General features: G+C 39.0%; 1 protein-coding gene across 3 annotated transcripts in view; it reads left to right on the plus strand.

Moving 5' to 3' along the window:
- The window catches only part of IL1RAPL1 (interleukin 1 receptor accessory protein like 1), a 1,345,156-nt gene that overhangs the window by 65,108 nt on the left and 1,253,721 nt on the right, over positions 1 to 26,327 (plus strand). Inside the window, exon 1 of one of the 3 annotated variants that reach the window (XM_079910446.1) lies at positions 13,027 to 13,728. The exons of the other annotated variants lie outside the window; for them this stretch is intronic. The gene's annotated coding sequence lies outside the window, so the exon portion shown is untranslated. Of the gene's footprint in view, positions 1 to 13,026; positions 13,729 to 26,327 lie in introns of those variants that run through there. 3 annotated transcript variants of the gene reach the window in all.

Consider the following 26,327-nt stretch of genomic DNA (forward strand, 5'->3'; position numbering starts at 1 on the left):
GAACACTATTTTGCATGTCTGGAAACATGACATTACTGTTATTTGGGATGTATTTTGGGAAATGTACTAAGCAGTTTTATCCCCAAAGTCAGGGATGCCATCACTGCAAGAAGAATGGGACCTGCTGGTGGTGATCTGATATTGAGTCACTTCAGGATAATGGGAGAAGCATAGATGGAGGCAGTACCTTTTTTTTTTTTTTTTTTGGCGGTACGCGGGCCTCTCACCGTTGTGGCCTCTCCCGTTGCGGAGCACAGCCTCCGGACGCGCAGGCTCAGCGGCCATGGCTCACGGGCCCAGCCGCTCCGCGGCACGTGGGATCCTCCCGGATCGGGGCACGAACCCGCGTCCCCTGCATCGGCAGGCGGACTCTCAACCACTGCGCCACCAGGGAAGCCCGACAGTACCATTTTGATAAGGATAGGGCTCCTCCAGATTCTGTACATAAGCACCCCGTTTGCTACCAGAAAGCACTTAGACAAGAGGGAGAATCTGGTTTAATGTCTCCCTAGTTGGTGAACACCCTCCAATCTCAATTAGGAATCCATCTTGCGTCTTGGACATGTAGCACCATTGAGAGAAGAGTTTTCTACTAGATAACCAAGCATTTTCTTCTTTTATTTGGCCATCACACATAACGTCAACTTGGAAGTTGTGCTGTTGGGTTGTTGGGAAGCTAAAACTAGGACACCAGAAGGAGGTCATGTTCTGGCACTTGTTCGCTTAAAACTACTTGCATGCTTTAGGAGAGTTATTTCATCTTCGCTTGCCTCAGATTCTTCAAGAGGAATTTGAGTGGCTTGAATGAAAGTCATGGATTCTGCATTACGCTCTGAGGAACTTTAGTCTTAACCTCTGGGGCAAAGCAGGGAGCTATAGGTAGGCCTTTTTTATTTTTAATTGCACAAATCATAAGTTTTCAATATTTACATAGAAAAACATTTCTGAAATTTGAAACAAAATGTGAGAGCAGTAAAACAACGATGACCTCCCATTGAATACAGGGAGGGGCAAATAGCCTAGGTTAGTGCCCTGAAGTTAATGTAATCCTGCTCTTTTTTGTTCTGTCTGTATATTATCATTTGAAGAGAGGAATCTCCTACTGAAGGGTAGTTTGAAAACCAGTGGACTAAAAAAATCAAGTTCTCTGCCTGTTTTTGCGTGGCTTGCAGGCTAAGAATGGTTTTAACATTTTTAATGGTTAAAAAAAATAAAGAGTATTTCATATTATTATTTTGTATAAAATATACGAGATTCCAGTTTCAGCATCGATAAATAAATTGTTATTGGAACACAGCCACCCCCATTCATTTACATATTGTCTGTGGCTGTTTTTGTGCTTCAACAGCAGAGCTGAGTACAGTTAAGTCCCCTGCATATGAACCTTCAAGTTGTGAACTTTCAAAGATGCGAACATGCGTTCCATCATGTCAGGGGTGAGTGAAATTGCAGCTTGCCCTCCGTCTCTTATTGCTGACGATCCTTCAGCTCTACCATGTCCCACCTCCTCTCCCTCGTCCAGTCAGTAACTCTTCTTGCCTGTTCACTTGATGCCAACCCCTGTATGCTAGCTGTGGTACTGTACTACTGTACTTTTCAAGGTACTGTGCTGTAAGACTAAAAAGGTTTTCTTTATTTTTTGTGTTTGTTTGTTTTTTATGTATTATTTGTGTGAAAAGTATTATAAACCTGTTACAGTACAGTACTGTATAGCCGATTGTGTTAGTTGGGTACCTAGGCTAACTTTGTTGCACCTAACGAACAAACTGGACTTGCAAACGTGCTCTCAGAACAGAACTCGTTCGTATGTAGGGGACTTACTCTATTTGTCTTGGTGACAGTATGGCCCACAGAGCCTAAAATGTTTACTATCTGGCCCTTTGCATGAAAAGTTTGCTGACCTCTCACCCAGATGATCACTAAGATCCCTTTCTACCAGCACCATGAGATTTTTGTTCATCTTTGTGGAACCAAATTGGCCAGCTGCATTAAGATCCCACTCAAAGCAAATTGAACCAGGCCAGGACCCTTTGACTGTGTTATAAAATTCATTTATTTTTGGTTACCAAGATACTTCTCACTTGAGAACGTATGCTACCTAACGAATCCATGTCTTATCATCAGCCCTCATCTTCATTCCAAATGGTGTTTCGTATTTTCTACTTTCTATTATGTTGAATACTTCTTTTTTCAGTCATATTTAAACTGAGTAACATAAAATAGCATGGCTCCCCTGCACTGTAAGTATGTTAGCATGACAGAGTTATAGGGTTGTAAGGAAGCTTGAGTTGCCATCTAACCTCTCCTCCTCTGGACAGAATTGCCCTTAAAGCATCCTGGAGAGGTTTTGGTTTACTGTAGTGTTTAAAATCCACAAGAGAAGAGCATTTTCAAACACTCACTTTATAGTGCAGCAGCTGTCAAATGATTTGTACCTTGCATTCCTATGTCTGACCAAAAGGTTATTTAGAATTGTTCCATTTAAAGGCTTTAAGATAGTTTATTAACGGGGCAGTACTTCCAGCTACTCAAATCTTGATTTTTCATCTTAAAATCTGGGGTCTTAAATTCAGGGAACTACAGCTTCTCAGGTATGGTACCTTCTTAGGGCAGTGATTAAGGAGCGGGACCTGGGAGGCTACCCTTGTCACATGCCCTGTTCTTCTCTCCATGCTGTGAAATCCTCGTGGATAGGAGCAAGATTTCCTTTTTTTCCTCAACTCTCATAGCACACTCAGAGTTTATTGAAGAGTGTTCTGCCCAAGCTCTTTGCAAGCATCTCTATTTCAAAAGATGAAGAGAGGGTGGATCTAATCGAACACTTTAGATTGAGAAGCAAGCAAGCCTCTCTGGGCATGCACTTTTCCATGCGATCGATAATAAATTAGCATTTCATTTATACTGTATAATTCGGTTCTTTTCAGAAGTCTGATCTCGAAGCTAACTAGTGTTTGTGTTCTCCAGAGTGGTTTTTGATGGAGCGCTAATTACGTTTCACCTCAAGTGCAATGCTGAGGGAGGACCACAATCGCCTTATTGCAGAAGGAAGGTCCAGCTAATGAATCTCTGAGGATAGTGTCATGCTTTGTTCCAGTGGCAGGGGGCAAGTAGATGTAAAAATACATTTCTGGCCAAGGAAATGATACCACTTATAAAGCAGCGACAAGGTTTAGGCTTTATGAAACAGCTGTATAACTGTGACATACATTTCTCTCAGCAGAGAAAAAAAAATATGTTGATTCATCACATTGTCTGAATTTGGGGTTTGGTGGTTCATAGGGGGAACTGTATTTTAGAGTAAAAATACCTTGAATGGATTTTTGTTTCAGATAGAAGATGAACTTAATAAATTAGTCCTGAGTAAAGAAGTATATCACCTTTAGTAAAAGAGGACAATAAACAGAAGGAGAGCCAGTCTTTTCACTTGTCCCAACCTAATTGTGTCACATGAGTTTTTGCACTTGTATTGTAGCTCAGCTCTAGGAAGCTGATCCAGATATATATATTTTCAATATAGCATATTAGTTCAATATAGCATAATACAGATTGGAGCATACTTGAACTCCACAATCCTTTCTAAAAGCCTTCTATGGGTCAGGCTGCCCTCTGCAGCTCCATTTATGCCACCACCATCCTCGCAGCTTATACGCGAGGCTTTAATGTGTGTTTATGTATTTAAATGGTAGTGCTCTGGCATTGCTAGAGAAGAGTGGGACTCTCTGCATGATTTGGGATTTAGTAAGTGTTTAAAAGTGAAGGGAGTTGGCAATAATGACCCATCAATTATCCTACATCCACCAGAGCGCACATCTATGCCTGGTCCTGCGCTAGGCACTAAGGAAAGACCTGCTTTTTAGCGTCATGAGGCTTCTCGGGCACGGCATCTTGATAATCAGAGCTTTAAATCCAAACTCCTTTGTTAGGCAGCTAAAGTGTGAGCCTTTTTTTTTTTGGCTGCACCCCGAGATATGTGGGATACTAGTTCCCGAACCTGTGACCCCCCCCCCCTCACTGGAAGTGCGCAGTCTCAACAACTGGATCGCCAGGGAAGTCCAGAGCCCATTTTATAACGAGATCTCTCCAAGACACAGGAAATTGAATTTGTTTGGATGGTGTTTCAGAATGTACAGATCACTTTTATATCTGCCGTCATATTAAAGTTCACTGTGCTTGGCCTGCAGTATGTGCTCAGTAAACATTTCGTGAATGCTGAAATGAATCATCCTAGGGGTTAACAGGAAGAACTGAGGCTCAGATTGCCCAAGGTCATTCAGCTAGTGTGGGGCAAAGGCAGGAGTGAACAGTTCCTGTTTCAGATAGTTGGTTAAAACGGAAACTTTCTTCTCTCTCACTCTTTCTCTCTCCATCTCGCTCTGTCTCTCTCTTGTGCTTATGATCTCTGTTGTTTTTTCAAACTGTTACATACTCTATAATTTGGCGTACTTCCTAAATATATAAACTCAAAACCCTTTTAAAAGTAATAATAATCACCTGTTATTGACTTAATTTTGTGTACTACACTGTACTAAATGCTTTACATTTATTAACATATTTATCTTTAGCAATAAATCTATGAGGTAGGTTTATTGTCCTCATTTATAAAATACTTCAAGTGAAAGAAAAACATCCTTCCATTGTCTTTCATTATAGTCATATAAAGCTTACGGGACAGATTAAATGTTTAGCCTTAAATACACATAAATCATTTCAAATGCATAACTATTGTAAAAATTTTGACTCATAGATAATAATACACTTGGGATTACAAAAGCTATTTGGGATATTTGGGGGAGGAGGACAATTCTGAATGGAACTTGATTGATTCTTACCAAGATGATGCCAGCAATCTATGAATTGCTCATCTGTCTGTTCCATAGATGGAAAAAAAAAGAAATCAAGCACAGGGAAGCAAAGTGTTAACATTTGTTCAGCAGTTACTAAGTGCCAGAGACTTGGTGTTTGACCTACTTAAGAGTTACAAGGACCCTGTGAGAACCTTTTTTCAAAAAAAATCTTTAAAGGTGAGGTAACTGAGGCTCATAAAAATGAAGAAATCTGTCTAAATACCTTAACTTGACCCAAAAGAAAGTACAAGTAAACCCTTCACACTGGATGAGTCTTAGTTTTTAGGGGTTTATAGGGAGAATTACGTTTTACTGTAAGTCTGATTGGATGGGTCTTGGGCCCAGACAGAACAGGGCACTCTTCGGTCCTGGGAACAGGGTGGGGTGGGATAGGGATGGGGCGGGGAGGAGTCGAGATGGAAAATCAGGTCTGTTTTGGACCAAATTTAGTTCCCTTTTAAAACACTGAGCTGCCTCTAAAGAAATTAAACTCATGACCTTGGTCTACATGAAATGAAGCCAGAAAAATTAACCTGACATACACTCTTATATAAGAAATCCTTGAAAAGGAATAGCAGATGAAAGTAGGGAATCATATTTCCTGAAAGACAAGTTCAGGTGGTAAAAATACTTACCAGCGAGGTACTTCGGTGCACTGTATTGTAACACTATCAACATCGTAAAGGAAAAGAATAAAAATGGCTAAAAATTGATCCTAGAATAATGTCATCGACAAAGCATGCTAATATTTCTTGATACTACGTCTCCTATTCTAAACTCTGAAAAAATAAAGACTTGTGATGCTCCCATCAGCCAAAAGAACATCGAACAAATAAACACTTCCTAATGAAGTGTGATGGTGAGTAGATCATTAAAAATATATATTTCTCTTAATTACAGCATATATGATAAGCAGAGGTTTGGGAATAAAATTTCTGATGGAAACTGATAAATCAACCAAAGGCTAACACTCTATTTGCTTCATTTGTAACAAGAGTTGGTTGAAGGCTCCGAGTGCTCAGTTAGCCCCTGAATCAAGGACGTTACTAAAGAGAAGACCTTAATCATTCTTCCTGAGCAGCAAAATGAAATGTATGTTTTATATTTGACAGGAAATGAAAGAAAACATGGAATTTTAAAATTCAGTGAATTTCACTGGAATGAATGCTTCTGGAGGCCCAATGACTCCTGAACACTTCCAGAAAAAAAAAAAAAGGTAGATAACTGAAAAGCAAATTGGAAACAAAGAGCATTTGAAGATGAAGGCCACATGTAAACTTAGATTAAATTAATATTGGATCATGTAAAAAGTTCCTTATTTCTTTGAAACAGACACATGACCATGATGTGGAATTAGGGTTCCGTTAAAACCCTACAGGAAAAAAATATTAGGCATTTAGAAAAGCAAGTTGTAGGATAAGATGTCAAGCTAGTTACTAATCCAGTTGCTTCTAATGTTGAAAATTTTCTGCTTCCGGTTCAGAATCTTGCTGTTGCTTTCCCTTTCCTCCCTTGTCATTCCCATTCTCCAGTGTCCAACTCAGACACCGCCCACTCCAGCAAGGTCTTCTCCGATCCTGCTCTTCTGACTGCACTGCCCCATTTTGCTACCTCTAGCCCTGCCATGGTACCTATTGAATTTGCATTTCAGTTGGAGGTTAAATAAATGGATAATACGGGATGTGTAATATTTGTACATTTGAATCTATGTAACTTCTAAAGGTAGAAGTGAACTATTAGTGGTTCACTGTTCAGGATGTTGGCACTTAATTTTTCTTCACTGTAACAAAGATATTGATATTTCACTTTTGCCATTTCTTCCCCATTTTGTCTGACTGTAGTGAAATTCACATTTAGTGACCTTGGCCTATATTATTTTTTCCACAAATTATTCTAGAAACAGTGGAGCAGATAGGCTGATAGTAGGGGAGAAGAAATGAAACTGAGGGAAAGGGATAGAGATTCCCAGTGTAAAGGACTTAACTGTCTTGCCAAAATGAGTTTCAAAGGGAACTTGAACTAAAGAAGTATTAAATAGATGGATGTTTCTATAGTGTTGAATGAAATATATATAGTGAGTATATATAGAAACATCTATAGGGATGATGAAAATATTGTTGTGTACTTTTGTATGTCCAGCACTGAGCAAAGTGCCTGACACTTAATAGATGCTCGAGAAACATTTGTTGAATGAATGAATTCCTGTGTTTCCCAAATGTCTTACCTTCCTCTATTAGTTTTAAGCATATTTTCTTAAAATGTGCTTACCTATTTATATCATGGCTTTGTAAAGATATTTTAAGGCATTGGCAAATGATTTAACCATTTAGTAACCAGAGAAGGGAAAAATGTAGTAGGAAAAAATGAAGAGATGAATCATTATATGTCAGGTCAGAATCACCTGGGATACTTGGTTAAAATTACAGATTTTGTCTAGAAAAAAAAAACATTTAATTTTGACGATTAGTGCTCTGAATTTTAGATGATGGAGAGATGGCGAAGAGGGGAAATATTCCTACCTGCATTGTTTCAGCTTGGCTTTTTCATATGGATGTGAGGGAACACTACTCTGTAACACCTTACCTGTGAAACCTCTCCTATTGCAAAGCAGAGTGAGGATGACTTATTTGTGTGTGTGTGTGTGTGTGTGTGGTGGGGATTATGGAGTTGCAACTAAGTTTTCTTTTTTAAATTTATTTTTGGCTGTGTTGGGTCTTCGTTGCTGCACGTGGGCTTTCTCTAGTTGTGGCGAGCGGGGGTTACTCTTCGTTGCGGTGCTCGGGCTTCTCATTGTGGTGGCCTCTCGTTGCGGATCACGGGCTCTAGGTGTGCAGGCTTCAGTAGTTGTGGCACTCGGGCTCAGTAGTGATGGCTCGCAGGCTCTAGAGCACAGGCTCAGTAGTTGTGGTGCACGAGCTTAGTTGCTCCGTGGCATGTGGGATCTTCCCAGACCAGGGATCGAACCTGTGTCCCCTGCATTGGCAGGAGGATTCTTAACCACTGCGCCACCAGGGAAGTCTGCAACTAAGTTTAATTGATCTTGTTTTTCTATTTTCTCATGGTATGCCCAGGATATATAATGCATCTCTGGTGCATCCAGATACTTTTGACTTCTTAAAAAGAAATCTAGTTGTGTGATGGTTTTATAATAGATTTAAGGGCTATTTGCTATTTGTTTTACTCCTCCACTCTTCTAAAAAAAATTAGCCATTAAATAATAGGTATTTTAGATCAGAAGTAAGAATATTTATTCCTGAAGACCCTGCGATTTTCCCCTAAAATAGAAAAGCCAAGTTTCATATTAGGGGAAAGATATAAAGGGTGAAGTAAGATATGAAATATTCAAGTTCAAATTGGTTTATTATAAATTTGTTACTTTAGAAATGACAGACAGGACATTGAGTAACTCAAAGCATGTATATTCAAGAACATAGTTATACAAAAGACATAGGAAATTTCAGAACTAGGTACTTTGAGAATGAAGAGATTAAGAAGGGATTATATCTTATCTACACAGTTCTTAGGGAATAGATATGACTGGTGGTCCTAACTAATTGAGCAGATGTCAACTGCCAGCAGACACCACCAGGTTATATCAAAGAAAACTCACAAAGAAATATAAAGAGATTCATCACACTAGGAGTGGATAACATAGGATAAGTCAGCTAGGCCAGCAAAAGAAGAAAGTATTACAAGTATAATTTAAAAATAGTTTTGGCAAGAAGAGGTTGGGGAGAAAGCAGAGTAGGCTGTAATAATATTTATAACTCAAAGATGGGCCAGACCTAAATGTACACCTTGGCCTCTTTCCATCCTAAAATGTTCTATATTACCAAAAAAGGTGCTATGATTTATACTCAGCTCCAAGTCTAGACTGGTTTCAGACTCCTGTGTTTAAGTCTGCTTCTATCTTACAGGAAAATCAGTCATCTAGGTCTTAAGTCATATAAAGAATTGATACATAAAAATAAATTCAATTGAGGAAGGCAAGTTTATCTTTAAAACAAAATTAAAAATACTAGCATTTCTTTGAAAAAGTCTACATAATCACATACAGCGTCATACGTATGTTCAAGATTAATATGCAATTGATGTATGAAAGTAAAATTTAGTAGAGGGTAACTACTGTGTCATTCAAAATAAAATAGAAAATTAGCATTTCTGTAACAAAGTCTAGCTAAGTATGTGAAAGTTCATATATGTGTGCATTGACAAGTAAATGCTGACGGATTTATTAATTGAGGTCAAGTTCAATTCCAAATATTTTTACATAGTGGGGATTTGTTATATTAAGTATCTTGAAATTAAATGGATCACTGAGAAGGCTTAATAAAATACTTCATACTAAGTTAATCGCAGTGAAAATATCTTTTAAATAGGCTAGATTTTTATAATATTCTGTGTTTATATGTAAAAACACCAGTTCCTACTGTACTAGGAGATGGAATATAAAATGAACAATTATTTCTATCATGAAACGATAAGAATTAATAAGAGTGTTAATAGGGAAAAAAGAATACAAATTGATAGTAAGAAAGGAAAACCAGTTCATACAAGATACCCACTGGAAATATAAGAATAAAACATTCTGATGATCAAAGAACGTTCTATATTCTATAATGTTATCAGTTATCCCTGTGCACTTTTGAGTTTGGTGAATGAAAAGCCTGACTTTATCTTCAAATATCGGCTTTATAGTGTAGTCAAATTGTGCTGCATGCTTGTTAGTGTGGCATGTGCTGCCAAAAGGACAGGGAAAAGGACCACACACACCACTTTTCCTGCTTGGAAAAGGGAAAAGTACTCCAAGGCTAGCTAGTGAAGGACTTAGCAGCAGGAGAGATAGTCAAAATAATTTCCAGCTGGTAAGACTGGGTTATCACCCATCAGGACAGTTCTCTTGGAGGGTGGGAGGTCCCCTCTTCTGCTGGATGATGACAGGATCTGGGGGAGGTGTCTTGGGCATGCCCTGTGTGGCCTGGATCTAGGGAAGCTGTTTTTTACCAACTGATTTTGGAAGAGTTTATTTAAGAACTGTGACAGCTGTATCAGTCCATATGTTAGGCTTCTGAACTTTTTCCCATAGGTCACAGTGAGTGAGCCTCTGGGGAAAGTTTCAAGGAGGAGATTGACTTGAGGAAGTTTTTATTTTAGAAAGAGCCTTCTGATAGCAATGTTGAAGATGATCGATTGCGTGGGTTTGGGAAAAGATGCTGGGGGGATCAGTTTCAAAACCTCGGAAAAGAACTGAAGTAGTGGCTGGGGGGCAAAAGTGAAGAAATGGATGTGACAACCACTTGGGTGGGATAATTTATGGCTTCGGTGACATTTGGAATTGGAGTATGTGTGAGTTTGACTCCTGGGACTCTGGCTTGGGCCACCGTGGAGGATAGGACTGTTACCTGGGAGAGGGAGAAAGATGTAGTAATGTCAGTTGTTTGTTTATCTGGTTTGTTGGTTGATTGACTGACTTTAATTAATTAATTTTCTGAGAAGAGTCATGTTTATAAGCTGCAAGCATAACTGCTAATACATTAACTTTCACATGTAATAATGCAGCTTTCTCTGTTAGACCCCAAAAAATAACCAGGAAAGGAAGGAATTGAGGGCATAAGCAGCATTTGATGAGTACCTACTATGCCCTTTTATCTAATTTTATAATCTCATTCATACTGTATGAAGGATAATATTGTTGCCATTTTACAGATAAGAAATCCTGACTTAGCAGGATTGAGTTCCTGGCCTGCCTTCTCCTATTCAGAATGTAGCAGTGTCACAATCAAAACCCAGTTCTGCCTATCTCCAAGGTCACGGTTTTTTTAACTGCCTGAAAATGACTCCAAAATGGGAAGAAGAAGAAAGAATGGAAGGAAAGGAAAGGGGAAGAATGGGGGAAATGTATTTAGAGTTATCGAACATGAAAAAAGCAAATTCCAGCGAAGGGGACTGAACAGAGATGCTTATCCATGTGCAGTTCTTACCCCTACCAAGACAAGTTCACAGTCCGGTCCCTCATAAAGGTGGCAGGAGGCTTACAAAGGGTATTAGTTCTTCACTGATGTCCCTAGCCTGCAAGTGACCTGAGCATGCAACCCTTACGTGAATTGGTGTCAGTGTATGACCAAACCACTGCTTCCCAGACTGAGTCCTCACACTATCTTCGGGTCTGTGGGGTAATCTAGGGTAGGCCGTTAGAAATTTGTATAGAAATGTGACTGAGAAATGTTATGTCTGTTGAATCCAGTAATTTAAGAACAGGCTAGTATTTTGTATGTCTTTTGGTTTCATTTTTCAAGTAATTGGTATTGTACTTTACAAAAGAATTTATCTGTGATGAATTGAGAACAAAGGAACAAAAACTGTCCCTTCACTACAGATAATTTGAGAAGTAGTGCTTTAGAACATTCAAGGGAAAAAGGTGAGAAACTGATAGGTGTTTTTGTTCTCTTGGTAACACAGACTTCCTCTTATAAATGTGATGGTTTAGTGAACTGCCTTCACATAAGCACCTATTGACGTCATACACAAATATAATCAAATGATTTGTGTCATTGGAAGCTGCACAATAGATGAACCTGGTTTTTGCAATTTAACAAAAAATCCAATTTATGTAACATATGAAAAGAAGCATTATCAACTTGTTTTCCCCTCAAAAGACTGTAGCTATTAAACTCCTTAATTACTTCATTTTCACTCTCAGTGTAAAATTAGCAGTTTAGCACTTCAAGTATAAAAATGATTAATGAGCCTGAGAATTCATTCGCATACATATCACTTTGCAGCTTGACATAACCCTGGAGCCTGTTCTCTGTTCTAAGCATAGACATACTTCCCTAGCAAATATCTTATTGCACATTAAATGCCTAATCGTTGCAAAGTATGCATAATTATAGTCATCTTTCCTGTATTTTCTATACCAATAGAAAAGACAACAAATCAAATGCATTCAAGTGTAACTAAATTTTTAAAACAGAAGTATAAATACATAGGGAGCACCTTGCTTTTTGCATGGTAACTGTCCCCCTAAACTCAACTGTGCTTTGAGTTGAACTGTCATCCATCTAAAAATGTGTCTTTTAACATTTTTGAACATGAAGGAAAATACTTTAAATTTCCATATTTATATCTATGCAAGTACTGTGATTTGGGAAAATATGACGAGAGTAAAGACTGTACTTTGGATTCAGAGAATAAGATTTTATTTGGAGAGACTGTCAAAAATATCTGCAGGGGTCTATTTCTGTCTAACCATCCTTGGCTTGCATTGGTGACATGTGGTTACATGTCTCTTTTAGCTCTTCTGAATTCTCTTTTTGATCTCCCCCAAGGTGATTCCATATTCCTGACTTTGTCCAGTCATTCCTGAGGCTTAATCTTTACTTGTGAACAATGGTACTGTTTGTCTTTGCCGTCCCTTGGTTTTTCTACCCTTTTCTGTGGAGTTCAAGACTGTGTATTGTCCCTTCCTCAAAACCCTCTTCGCCCCACATGCTCATCAGCTGTAAGCTATGTTCCGCCCTGATTCAGCAGTGAATCGGGAAGATTTAAATGAACGTTTGCTCAGAACTCAGAGAACTACACTTGTCAGGCCTGTTGCCATGACACAAGGTTGTAGCTCCTGGAAGGTGAAACAGGCAACTCCCAAGGGCCTCCCGTGTACAAGGGAAGAGCAGAGCTGCAGGCCACTTGCTAGACTCTCAGTCGGTCTTCAGATGGTTTCATTGGTGTCAGCAAAACTATATGTCATGAATGTGTACCTATTTCCACTTGCTTTTTAGAGAAGGACATTTAATTTGGGGACAAAGTATCTATATGAATTTAAAAAACCATGCATGTACTCTGGTAAAGCACAGGTAACATTACCTCATTGCACCAGCCTGTATTACAAATACAGGCGTGTGGCAGGGCATCCACTGACTGACAATCAGACCACTGAGATTGCAAGGCAATGCGGTCAACAAAGACCAAGACTGTTCCCAAGCAAGATTTTTTGGTTATGATAGCTATACTTTTAAACAAGACCCTTACTTGATAAGTAGCATTGCCAGATAAAATACAGGACGCCCAGATGAAAAACAAAGGATAATTTTTTTTTAGTATAAGTATGCCCCCAATATTAGAGTATGCTTATACGAAACAAATTAAGTCTTTTACTACCTGAAATACTAATTACACTGGGGGTCCTGTATTGTTATTGCCTAAACCTGGCAACCCTATTTATAAGTGATATTTTATAAGCAACAAAGATCATTTGGAAAAGTACATTTCCTGAGGTTAGTGCCTAAGAAGATTCTTCCCACACCTGCAAATGTCATAGAAGTGGGAGGTAACGTGAAAAAAACAGGTTTACGAGCGGCGGTAGCAGTGGAGCGCGCATGCGCTCTCCGGGTGCTTGCCTACGCTCGCCCAGGCTTGCCGACGCAGGCCCACGCAGGCCCACGCAGGCCGACGCTCTCCGACACTCTCAAGTGCTCGCCCCGCAGATGGTTCTTCGATGTGGGAAGAGCCTCTTGTTGTGAGCCTGACTTCCTGTTCCCCAGTAGGCACCGATACCTCAAAAACTGCAAGGCTGCATTACATGCTAAGAAGTCCTTTATGGTGCGCCAGGATGTCCAGTGAAAAGTTCTGTAAAGGTACATCCACGTAGCCCAGTCCTTGCCTGTGTGGATTTATTGATCTTGCTGAAGACAGACAGTGGACGGACCCCACTTATTTGTGAATTGGGTAATGGAAATAATTTATTAGTTTTCTAAATATAATGGATATGGGGAAGATCTTTTTTGGACATGGTAAGACTGTCAAAGAGGAAACCCAAGAAGAAAACGTGGCAAAGAAGAGAGATGAACTGAATTTCTATGAAGATAATTAATCCGTTACTTCCAAGGTACAAAAGAAAGTTTATTAGTGGGTAGTTTTCAGAGTGTTTTGTGGTTTTGCAAGCTGAATTTATTGTTCTGTACTTAGAGCTATATTGAGGTCAAAAAGAGTAGCGGAGTGTGAATGAATATACAAAATACACACACGTGAAACCTTTCTAATTAAGAAAAAAACATTTCTTTTGGTCTCATTGCTTTAAGTTTGTTTAAAAAGGGACCCAGTTGAGAAATCAGCTGTTTTGAGTGAAAACTTTCTATCAAGCAGGTGGTACTGATTTATTTTTGCTCTCACCTGGCTTCATTTGCAATATAACCGTAAGAAATTGTTAATTGATGTTGGTAAATATTTTTGTGACTTTTTCCAGTCAATATGCCTTTCTACGAGAAAGCTTTAATTCCACCATGTATTGGGGGCTAAATTTTACCAGTACTACTTAAGTATGTCGCGGTGGTTTTCTAAGTGTGTTATATGTTAACAATTTGCATCTCGAATTAGTTTTATTGTAGTGTAAAGGTATTTATTATTTCTAGTGGCATATCGTTCTACTTTACCTTTAGGCATAATTTGAAATTCAGTATAAATATTGAAGAAATGCGTACCTGTTTTCAAGATGGTCATTGTTTTTAAAAATTCTAAGCTAGTGAATGGAATCATTCTTGGGCTTTGATACATATTGAATTACCTATATAAAAATACATTTGGGAAATATACAGTGCCTACTACCCAAGATAGTTATGGCGACTAATTAGCTTCTTACCTAGATTTGCAATACTGTTACCCTGTAAAATAATCTTTGTAAAATAGGTCACAAACTGGGTCTGCCTGAACCTTAAGTATAAATCTCATGTTCCATGGGTTTGTACTGCAACTCTAAATTAAAACAAAACTTCTTTTCAAAGAAAAATAACGCAGCATGGAAAACTTTGTAGGGCTACATTGCCTCACCTATGTTTTTTGCTTAGATCTTCATCCACAGCTGCCTACTTGACTTGGACCTTTTGCCCTAATCCTAGCCCTCTTTGTTACTGAGAAGTACTTGTTCCCTCCATGTCTGTAATTCCATCCCTTTCTGGTTCCCTTGTATGCCTGGTTCTGAACATTTTTCTGGTGAGTTCAGATCTGATCCTTCCTCTCCTGGTGATTGATATTGTGACCCCAACCTTAAGCAGTGACAGCCTTAGAACTTCTTTGTATGTAGGTGGTGCTTGGGGAGCTCTTTGAGGGGGAAAGCAGCTTGCCGTGAAGAACTGCAGTCACTCTGTTTTTACTTAAATTGCATATTTATTTGGGATGGCTTGAGAGTAACTGTAGAAATTCTTTTTTTTTTTTTTTTTTTTTGCGGTACGCGGGCCTCTCACTGTTGTGGCCTCTCCCGTTGCGGAGCACAGGCTCTGGACGCGCAGGCTCAGCGGCCATGGCTTACAGGCCCAGACGCTCCGCGGCATGTGGGATCTTCCCGGACCGGGCACGAACCCGTGTCCCCTGCGTCGGCAGGCGGACTCTCAACCACTGCACCACCAGGGAAGCCCTGTAGAAATTCTTAAAGAGGGTTCTTTCTAGCTGTTCCTTGGCAGTGCTACTGGATTCCAGGCTGGGTATTCAAAAGAACTGTTTTATTCAGTTTTGTGTCCCCAGCTTTGTCTATGAATTGTAATAGCTGTAGCCAATAAATGTGCCTTGGATGATTGACTTAATGTCATAAATCCCTAGTCTTAGGTTCCAAATAGTCATGTCCATCCAACTCTTGGGGTACACTATTCTTCTAGTTGAAGGTCTCTTTTGGCAAATGCTTGCTTTGGAAACTACTTACTGCCTATCATGATATCCTCTGGTTACCAAGGTCTTCAATATACTGAGGACTAGAGACAGCATGATATAGTCCAGATTTGGAACTGAAGTTTTTTGTGTTATACCAGTGAACTGGTTACTTAACTTCTCTGTGCCTGTTTTGCATATTATAAAATGAGGATAATCATAATATTCATTCTCTCTCAAAGTGGTTAAGAAGATTAAGTGAGGAAACTTAAGTGCTTGACACATACTTGACAATCAGGAAACAGTCATAAAAATTGCCCTCCTCTATTATGTGGAACAAAGATGGACTTTGTCCAACATACTTCATGTTGTAGATAAATATATATGTTCATAATGCCAAGTCATTCATTCAAACTATCTCTTTTTTTTTTAACATCTTTATTAGAGTATAATTGCTTTACAATGGTGTGTTAGTTTGTGCTACATAACAAAGTGATAGCAGATATACATATGTCCCCATATCTCTTCCCTCTTGTGTCTCCCTCCCTCCCACCCTCCCTATCCCACCCCTCTAGGTGGTCACAAAGCACCGAGCTGATCTCCCTGTGCTATGCGCTGCTTCCCACTAGCTATCGGTTTTACTTTTAGTAGTGTATATATGTCCATGCCACTCTCTCACTTTGTCCCAGCTTACCCTTCCCCCTCCCTGTATCCTCAGGTCCATTCTCTAGTAGGTCTGCATCTTTATTCCCGTCTTGCCCCTAGGTTCTTCATGACCATTTTTTCTTTTTTAGATTCCATATATATGTGTTAGCATACAGTATTTGTTTTTCCCTTTCTGACTTACTTCACTCTGTATGACAGACTCTAGGTCCATCCACCTCACTACAAATAGCTGAATTTCGTTTCTTTTTATGGCTGAGTAATATTCCATTGTATATATGTGCCACATCTTCTTTATCCATTCATCTGTCGATGGACACTTAGGTTGCTTCCGTGTCCTGGCTATTGTAAATAGAGCTGCCGTGAACATTTTGGTACATGGCTGTATTTGAATTATGGTTTTCTCAGGGTATATGCCCAGTAGTGGGATTGCTGGGTCGTATGGTAGTTCTATTTTAGTTTTTTAAGGAACCTCCATACTGTTCTCCATAGTGGCTGTATCAATTTACATTCCCACCAACAGTGCAAGAGGGTTCCCTTTTCTCCACACTCTCTCCAGCATTTATTGTTTGTAGATTTTTTGATGATGGCCATTCTGACCAGTATGAGATGATACCTCTTTGTAGTTTTGATTTGCATTTGTCTAATGATTTTTGATGTTGAGCATTCTTTCATGTGTTTTCAACAAGCTATCTCTTAACTGCTGCTTTATTCCAGGTCTCTGCTAAAATGAGCTGGCCCAGAAATTTATTAGAAACAGTAATAGGGGATATGATGTGTTAGAGTTAAGGATGGCTGGAAGAGGAAAGGGGATGGTTGCAGGTAGAGCAACATAGCTAAGAATGTAACCCCCAAAATTAAAGAGAATGGAGAAATAACAATGAGTTAATTTCAGTGCAGGAAATTAAAAGGGGATCTTGCAGACATTGTTGAAGCTAGAAAGGGCCTGATTTTAAGACTAATATGGACCCGATGGATTGTTGAACAATAGTCAGTATCGAGGATGCAAGGAACAAATAGCTTTATTTGGGATCTTAAGAATTGCACACAAAATCAGGTAAAACCAAAAGAATGTTCTGGGGAACAGAAAAAGTCAGGGGCTTATAAAGACAGAAGCCACAAGGTTGTTAAAGTTTCCTGCTGAGAATTGTGATTGACTCTGACAGTAGTCAGGAAATATTTGTCTGTAAGGAATCATGAGTTGTTTTAGGGTCAGGGTCTGACGAGTATCTTGAGTAGGACAATGGGTGGTCAGAAGGTCAGATTCTATCCAGGCTTACACATGTATACATCACACTTCCTCAGTGGCCTCCTGGCTCCATTTTAGAGAGCTCTCTTAGCAATACTGACCCCATTTTGATTTTCCTTTTACATTTCTCCCTTTTGATTGAGATCTTTCTTTGGAAAGCATCTATGATCAACCGTTTGATTATTTGGCATCAACATTGACTTACTTGGTGCTGGGAAGTCTCATTCCCACAGAGTCATGTTCCATGGAGGAGGGAAAGAGGTGGTTGTGGGAGAGGTATGCTTTTAGAGAGTTTATGGCCACATTTGAGGTACAAGAAGCCATCTAGGAAGTGAGTCTTAGGCAACATTCAAGATTGAAGTTCTTGGATCTTCATTAGGAGGGATCATTATTATAGGAGTGGTCAATCATTTCCAGATGTCAAGCTATCCTTGTTCCGGTGAAGGGTGTCATAGTACAGCAGAGCACGAACAATTTAAAAACAGCAACAACAGCAAAAACGAATTAGAACAATGATCGGTATAATTAGTTGCAGTCAGCAGGATCACCATAAGGCACCAAGTCCAGAGGGGAGCTAGCTGAAGGTTTCTAGATGTCAGGGTCAGAGCATCTTTTGCAGTTTGAAATGGCTCTGATGATGTCATTGGGTGTTTAGGTAAACTTTCCTAGTGGCTTATAAAGCAGTAGGTATGAAAACTGTAAGTGAGCTGTTATGGTGATTTCTCTGAAGTTTATATCAGGTTGTCCAATTTTAGCTTGCATGGCTTTGGAAAAAGGGCAGTTTTAGTTCTCAGTGATTCCAAGTCAAAAGGATGGGAGATAAACTGGAAATGTTTGGAGAGTCATAGCCAGATAGTGGAAGAAACTGGAAGAATTCAGGTTCTAGTCCAGTTTACAGGTAAATACCAAAACCTTAAAGACAGTGAATAGCACTAGAATCTAATATCCACAAAGATATATTACTGAAACATTTTTCTTTCTAAAATCACCCTCATTTCTACCAAAGATAGCCAAATAAAGACTAATTTGTTTTCAAAATAAGTCTAGTTTCAATAAACTTAGCCTGATTATTTACATAAGTGTAACAGGAATCTTATAGGCTCTTTTGAATCTACTTTGCTGGAACTTTTCATAAGGCATCTCAGATTAAACTTTTAAAGGCCCCTCGAGGCCAGGAAAATCATGCTAAGGACTTGCTGTTAGACTTCATCCTGCAATAGCTATAGATTTGGGTGAATTCCTCTCTTCTTGAGTTCCCCCCAAATATCTTGAGGTTCCTGCACCTGCCAGGAAGTGACCTTCATTACTCACCTGGTAAGGTTGCTGGGAACCCTGTAAGCAAGGTAGTAGGTGGGTTTTCCAAGGGTCTTTAATGGCTTCATAAAGTCAATCTTGGGTCCTTAGACCTGTCTGGTCATATCTGAGTCTGTGCATGTCTCTCTCAAATAGGACATTCCAGTCAAAGCCTTGGTAATATAAGCAATGTTTCCAATTATAAGAATACCTTCTTATTGAACTTTTGCAAATAACCATATTGCCATGAAAAAAATACTAAGAGTTTCTGAATTGTGGAGGGATCAGGTAGGGAGAAAAAGAAAAATGTTTCATTTTTGTTTACAAAGGTGTACTTTATCAAATTGCTGCTGCAAGCAATTTGCTTGAGAGAAGAGGTTTCCTTAATTTGGGCAGAGCAAAACATAAAAGAACAGGGAATGTTTAAAACAAAAAGTCTTAAAAAATATAACCCTCATCAGTTCATTCAGCCCCATGTACTTAATTATTAATCTTGATCTTTTGTTAGCTATTTATGAAGTTATCAGTTTCTTAGAGTTCTGTAAATTCTTACCCAGTTCAATGGTACAATGTGAAAGTTTATCAGAAACCTGTACTCTAGATTAAGTCCATTCCATGAAGATGAAACATTTGGAAAAGCATCAGAGTAAAACAATAATTCTCTGTAAATGACAAAAAACTTTAAAAAATGCCCATTATTGAAGACCTGAGAATTCATTATAAGGGAACTGACAAGGAAATTTGGTGATTTCTGTGACATACAACATTTTAAGATAATAACTAGAATTATGACTGGTAACATTATATAAGACATATTTACATTCTAAGAATTGCATACATTTTCTAAAACACTTATATTAATAACATTTACCCATATCAGATAACCTAAGAAGGTTTATCATTATTTATTTGACGGTGCTTCCCATGTAATTTAACATACCGAATAAGCCTAATTAGTTTAATATCTCTCTTTTATAAGGCCAGGTCAATAAGGCTTCTTTTAGAATTTGATTTTTGGGAATTTTATCAAAAGTATCAAAAGTTTTTAAAACTTACATAGGATCATAGATCGCTATGAAACAATATTTTGGGTATCCATTTAATCAAAGTGACAGAGATTTCAAAAGCAAATACAGAAAGTTAAATAGTTGTGAAAAGTCCTAGCTCTTTTTTTTTTTTTTTTGCGGTTCGCGGGCCTCTCACTGCTGTGGCCTCTCCCGTTCCGGAGCACAGGCTCCAGACGCGCAGGCTCAGCGGCCATGGCCCATGGGCCCAGCCGCTCTGCGGCATGTGGCATCTTCCCGGACCGGGGCATGAACCCGTGTCCCCTGCATCGGCAGGCGGACCCTCAACCACTGTGCCACCAGGGAAGCCCCCTAGCTCTTTTTTTCTTCCAGTTTATTGAGATATAATTGACATACAGTACTAAGGGTTTTTTTTTTTTTTTTGACCACGCCACACAGCATGCGGGAACTTAGTTCCCCAACCAGGGATTGAACCTGGGCCCCCTGCAGTGGAAGTGCGGAGTCTTAACCGCTGGACTGACAGGGAAGTCCCTGAATAAGTTTAAGCATAATGATTTGTTTTACATATATCATGAAGTCATTATCACAGTAAGTTTAGTGAACATCAATCATCCCATATAGGTATAAAATTAAAGAAACAGGAAAAAACTTTTTTAATGAGAACTCAGGATTTACTCCTTAACTTTCATATATAACATACATCAGTGTTAATTATTTATCATGTTGTACATTACATTGCCTAGTATGTATTTATCTTATAACTGGACTTTGATACATTTTGAATGCCTTCATCCAATTCCCCCTCCCCCCACCTCCAACTGACAACCACAAATTTGGTCAGTTTTTCTATGAGTGAGTTTGTTTTTGAAATAGAATTGACCTACAACACTGTTAGTTCCTGTTATATAACATAGTGATTCAATATTTCTGTACATTTCAAACTGATGACCACAGTAAGTGTAGTTAAAATATGTCACCATACCAAGATACTACATAGTTATTGACTGTATTCCCCACACTATACATTTTATGCCCCTAACTCATTTATTTTCCAACTGGAAGTTTGTACCTCTTAATCTCCCTCACCTGTTTCTTTCCTCCCCCTCCCCTCTGGAAAACACCTGTTTGTTCTCTGTATGTATAACTGTTTTGTTATGTTTGTGTATTTGTTTTTTGATTCGCTTCATATAAACAAAGTCATATGGTATTTGTCTTTCTCTGACTTATTTCACTTAGCATAATACCCTCTAGGTCAATCTATGTTGTCATAAAAGGCAAGATTTCATTCTTTTTCATGGCTGAGTAATATTCCAGCGTGTGTGTGTGTGTGTGTGTGTGTGTGTGTGTGTGTGTGTGTGTGTACACCACATCATTTTTATCTGTTCATCTGTTTTGGGGCACTTAGGTTGCTTCCAAATCCTGGCTATTGTAAATACTACAATAAACATAGGGGTGCATATATCTTTTCTAATTAGTGTTTTTTTTCCTTTGTATAAATACCCAGGAGTGGGATTGATGGGTCATATGGTAGTTCTATTTTTAATTTTTTGAGAAATATCCTTACTGTTTTCCATAGTGGCTGCAGCAATTTACATTCCCATCAACAGTGCAAGAGGGTTCCCTTTTCTCCACACCCTCTCGAACATTTGTTGTTTGTAGATTTTCTGATGATGCCCATTCTAACTGGTATGAGGTGATGCCTCATTGTAGTTTTGATTTGCATTTCTCTAATGATTAGTGATGTTGAGCAGCTTTTTACGTGCCTCTTGGCCATCTTGGCATGTCTTTGGAGAAATGTCTGTTTAGGTCTTCTGCCCATTTTTTTTTCTTTTTTTTGCGGTACGCGGGCCTCTCACTGCTGTGGCCTCTCCCGTTGCGGGGCACAGGCTCCGGACGTGCAGGCTCAGCGGCCGTGGCTCACGGGCCCAGCCGCTCCGCGGCATGTGGGATCTTCGCGGACCGGGGCACGAACCCTTGTCCCCTGCATCAGCAGGCAGACTCTCAACCACTGCGCCACCAGGGAAGCCCTAGAGTATTCTTGGTTGTAGGTTTTTTCCCTTTGATCACTTTAAGTATGTTGTGCCACTCCCTTCTGGCCTGCAGAGCTTCTGCTGAAACGTCAGCTAATAGACTTAATGGGAGTTCCCATGTACATGACTTGTTGCTTTTCCCCTGCTGCTTTGAACATTCACTTAATTTGTGTCATTTTAATTACAGTGTGTTTTAGTGTGGTCCTCTTTCGGATGATCCTGATTCAAACTCTCTGTGCTTTCTGGAGCTGGATGTCTGTTCCCTTTCCCAGGTTAGGGAAGTTTTCAGCTATTATGTTTTCAGGTATGTTCTCTGCCCCTTTCTATCTCTCTTCTCCTTCTGGGACCCCTATAATGTGAATGTTAATATGCTTAATGTTGTCACAGAGGTCTCTAAACTGTCCTCATTTATTTTTATTCTTTTTTCTTTTTTTCTATTCAGCTTCAGTGATTTCTACTCTGTCTTCCAGCTCACTGATCCATTTCTCTGTAACATTGAATCTATTGTTGGTTCCTTCTAGTATATTTTTTATTTCAGTTGTATTCTTCATCTGTTTGGTTCTTCTTTATAGTTTCCAACTCTGTTAAAATTTTTAAACTTCTCACTCTGCTCATCTAGTCTTCTCCCTTGTTCTTTGATCACCTTTACGATCATTACCTTGAGCTCTCTGTTGGGCAGATTGCCTATCTCCACTTTGCTCAGTTTTTCTTCTGGAGCTTTATCTTGTTCTTTTGAAACATGTTTCTCGCTTTCTCATTTTACTTAATTTGCTGTTTTTGTTTCTACATATCTGGTTGGTTGGTTATATTTACTGACCTTGGAGAAGTGGACTTCTGTAGGAGATGTGCTGTGTGTCCCAGCAGTGCACTCCCCTCTCATCACCCAAGCTATGTGCTCTGGGCTGGCCCCTGTGTGGGCTGTGTGGTCCCTTCCGTTGTGGTGGGCAGACTGTTGTGTGTGGTGTGGTAGGTGTGGCTGGCCCCCAGTCCAGTTGGTTGCCAGGTCATGCCTTGTGTGGAGGCTATCAGCTGCTGTTTGGTGGGGCCGGGTTTTAAGGAGACTAACTGTGGAGCCCTGGGGGGTCCCAGGGCTACTAATTACTGCTTCTACCCTGAGTCCTGTAGTGTGTGAGATTTGTGTGCTCCCTTTAAGAGTGGAGTCTATTTCCCACAGCCCTCTGGCTGTCCTAAAAGTAAACCTCACTGACATTCAAAGCCAAATGTTCTGGGGGCTCATCTTCCTGCTGCAAGACCCCCCCCCACGGGGCTGGGGAGCCTGATGGGGGCTTAAGACCCCTCACTCCTTGAGGAGAACTTCTGCAATTGAATTATCCTCCCATTTGTGGGACTCCCACCCAGGGGTGTAGGTCTTGACTATACGGTGTCTCTGCCCCTTCTACCTGTCTCATTATGGTTCCTTCTTTATATCTTTTGTTGTAGAAAATCTTTTTTTTGCTAGATTCTGGTCTTTCTCATCAATAGTTCCTCTGTAAATAGCTGTCACTTTGGTGTGCCTGTGGGAGGAGGTGAGCTCAGTGCCTTCCTACTCTGCCATCTTGGCCACAATCAAGCCTTAGCTCTTTTAATATCGAAAAGACTCAGGTTTTTTTCCCCTAAGTGTTGAAAGACCTGATAAAGATAAAATATCTTGTTTTTCTAGATAGGTCATCTTAAAGGTAGAGAGAATCTTTGTTTACAATTTCTCATTAAGACAAGACAAATAATCTAAGGAAACTTTGTTCTTTTAGAAGAGAGGAACACAAAATTTTAGTTTTGCACCAGCTTATTATTGATATTAAAGCTCATGTACTTAATTAAATTTATTCCTATCATATCCAGCTTGACCACACGTAAAATTCTTTTCTAAAGATTCCTTTTTCATAAATCTTCTTTTACCATGTCATACTTTCCTTGCATACAGCGATGTTTCTCTTATTTATCTACCCCTTATTTATTCCTTATTTATTATCCCTTATTTATATAGGTTATCCCTTATTTATATAGGATATCCCTTATTTATCTACTTATTTATTTATTGTAGCTTTAATCACATATATTTGTTGAAATCCATAATCCTTTGAAATCTTCATTTTTTAGTGCAAATAAAGAAGTAAACAATTTTGAATTGTATTAAAGTTTTTCGGCTTGGCAAACTTACAAATACATCTTGTAATTTTTAGAAACAGGCTGCTTCATAGTACAGTCTTTGAATAATGTACAAGATACATGTGTTTACTAACAGATGCAAACATGTTTAGTCTCTCTGTAATAAGAGGTTGAAAGTAGGGAAACTTAGACTTGTTTAACAATTAGTGTTTCAGTATTTTAACTTATTTGGAAATGATTTAGGTATTCAGTGAATTCCCATCATTTAATTTAACTTAGGAAAATTCAAAGAGTGTAAATTACCAAAGAGATTTGGGAAAGTATTTTAAGTACAGTAGATATATCATAAAATAATTATTGTTAAAAAGTTCACCTAAAACTGTTACCTCATGTACATTTATTCAATTCATTTATTCTTAACAATCATATTTAGATTATCTAACTAAAAACTTCATTAGAAAATATCAGTCATCATCCTAAGTTATTTTTCTTAGTGAAAAATTTTAATGTAATGAACTTACATGAGTTTCAGTAAACCTAGGTACAGTAAAAGTTTATGCTTAATGTTGATAACTCTAAAGACATCTCTATAAATTAAACCAACAGACTTAAGCTACCTTTAATACCAAATACTTTCCTGCATCCTGTGAACCTGAAATTCATTTGGGTTAGTTTCTATCATATTTCTGAGAATTTTATATATGTACTTGTTTGTTGAAGCCAATTAAATAGAGTTCTTTTACAAATTAATTTTGACCATACTGTCTGAAGGTGGAAAAATACTATATCTATTATGTACATATGTAGACATACATACACACAGGTAGACGTGGACAGAGGTCTCATAAATTTGTTTTAAAACTTTAGTCATAAATATAATACAAAACTCACTAGGTTATAATAACAGTTGCTATAAATTAAGTGTACCCACTCAGATGGCTAAGGTCTTTTATTATTTGTGGAGAAGATTTTAAGATCTGTATTTGCCCTTGGCAAGCAATTTTCAGGAGGCTCTTTGGGTAAGAGAGTCCTTTTGGCAGTTCCTGTTTAAAAGGTCTCTATTTTCCCCTTCAGTCATAGGAATTAGAGATGATAAGAGTCTGGATAAGAGTTTCTGGAGAAGACCAGGTAGAAGACCAGATATATATCTCAAAGGCACAGGGAAAGAAATGCATGCTCCTCCTAGGAGGACTTTTGTTCCTTTAAGGTAAGAATTTTGAAAAACTGTTTCAAAATGGCCATGATAATCATAGACCATTGGATGCATGGTTGAATAATATGCCAATCAATAATTGTAGGAAATAGAATGGGAATTTTTTTTTGTGGAGATCTTTAGCCAACTTTTGAGCATCTGCTGGTCCCCTTGTGCCTGCTCCGGAAGAATCATCATAAGGATCTTTCCAACTGACAGCTTCCATTTGTTCTTTAGCCATAACATCTCCTACAAGCAGATGTATTAATGGATATAAATCTGAATAGCCAGGCTCATAGGTTTTAGTGAGGAGATCAGATTGTTTGGCAAACTCAATGGAATCCTCTTAACATTGGGAAAGTCCTTAGCTATGGAGTGTAATTCTGCCTTAGTGCAAGGGGTATATGTGATGGTTCTGGTGCTGTCTTCATTGGACCTGCTTTCAAAAGAGGCTATCATTATTGAAGGGGCAGTATGGCTAGCCTTCTGCAGGACGTCAGTCTTGGTGTTATAAAAAGGAAGTTCAGAGAGATGGGTAGCAAGGAGGTGAGCATTGGACATTCAGGGGCACAGTGGGGAGCAGAGGGAGCTGGGAGAGAGAGAAGAGCTCTCAGAAGCCTCCGAGGATTTTTCCAATTTGGAAATCCTTTGAGATACTTGTGAGTTAGTTTCTCTGAGGGAAGCAATAGGGGATTCATTATTATATTTGGAAGTCTGAAATTATCCATTGAAATATGCTTCCCATATTTGTTAGCTCATTCTGTAGCTTTTCCCAATTGAGTGTGCACATAGACTAACTTAAGAATCTCACATGAGCCCCAGGTGAGCCAGTAGAGTTTCCAGTCATTGCAACAGAAATTTACAAGATGAGGGCCTGTAACTTTTAAAGATAAAATGAGGCAGAGCTGCAGATGGCAGCTGCCCGTAAGAACTGAACTCTTCATAACCGAGTACTCACCAAGATGAAGGATTCCCTTCCCAGGTAAAGGCTCAGAACCTTGACCAAAATGGGAAATTCAGAACCTAGAGGACTTAACCTTACAACCTGAGGCTGCCGAGGAGGCGACAGAGTACAAGAGGCTCCCATAGGCACCTTACTCGTATCTGGCAGCAGTGCTGGAGGTAGAGGTGAGTCACTTCAGATCCTGCTTCCAACACCACGCAATGTCGAACAATACTCAATAGTGAGGCTGCAAGGAACAAAGAGGTTTATTTGGGGTTTTAAGAATTGCAATTCAGGGGAGACTGATTGGGATAAAACGGAAAGATTGGGGAAAAGAAAAAGTCAGGGGC

This window comes from Stenella coeruleoalba (assembly GCF_951394435.1).
Source record: "Stenella coeruleoalba genome assembly, chromosome: X".
In the NCBI taxonomy this organism is placed as follows: domain Eukaryota; kingdom Metazoa; phylum Chordata; class Mammalia; order Artiodactyla; family Delphinidae; genus Stenella; species Stenella coeruleoalba.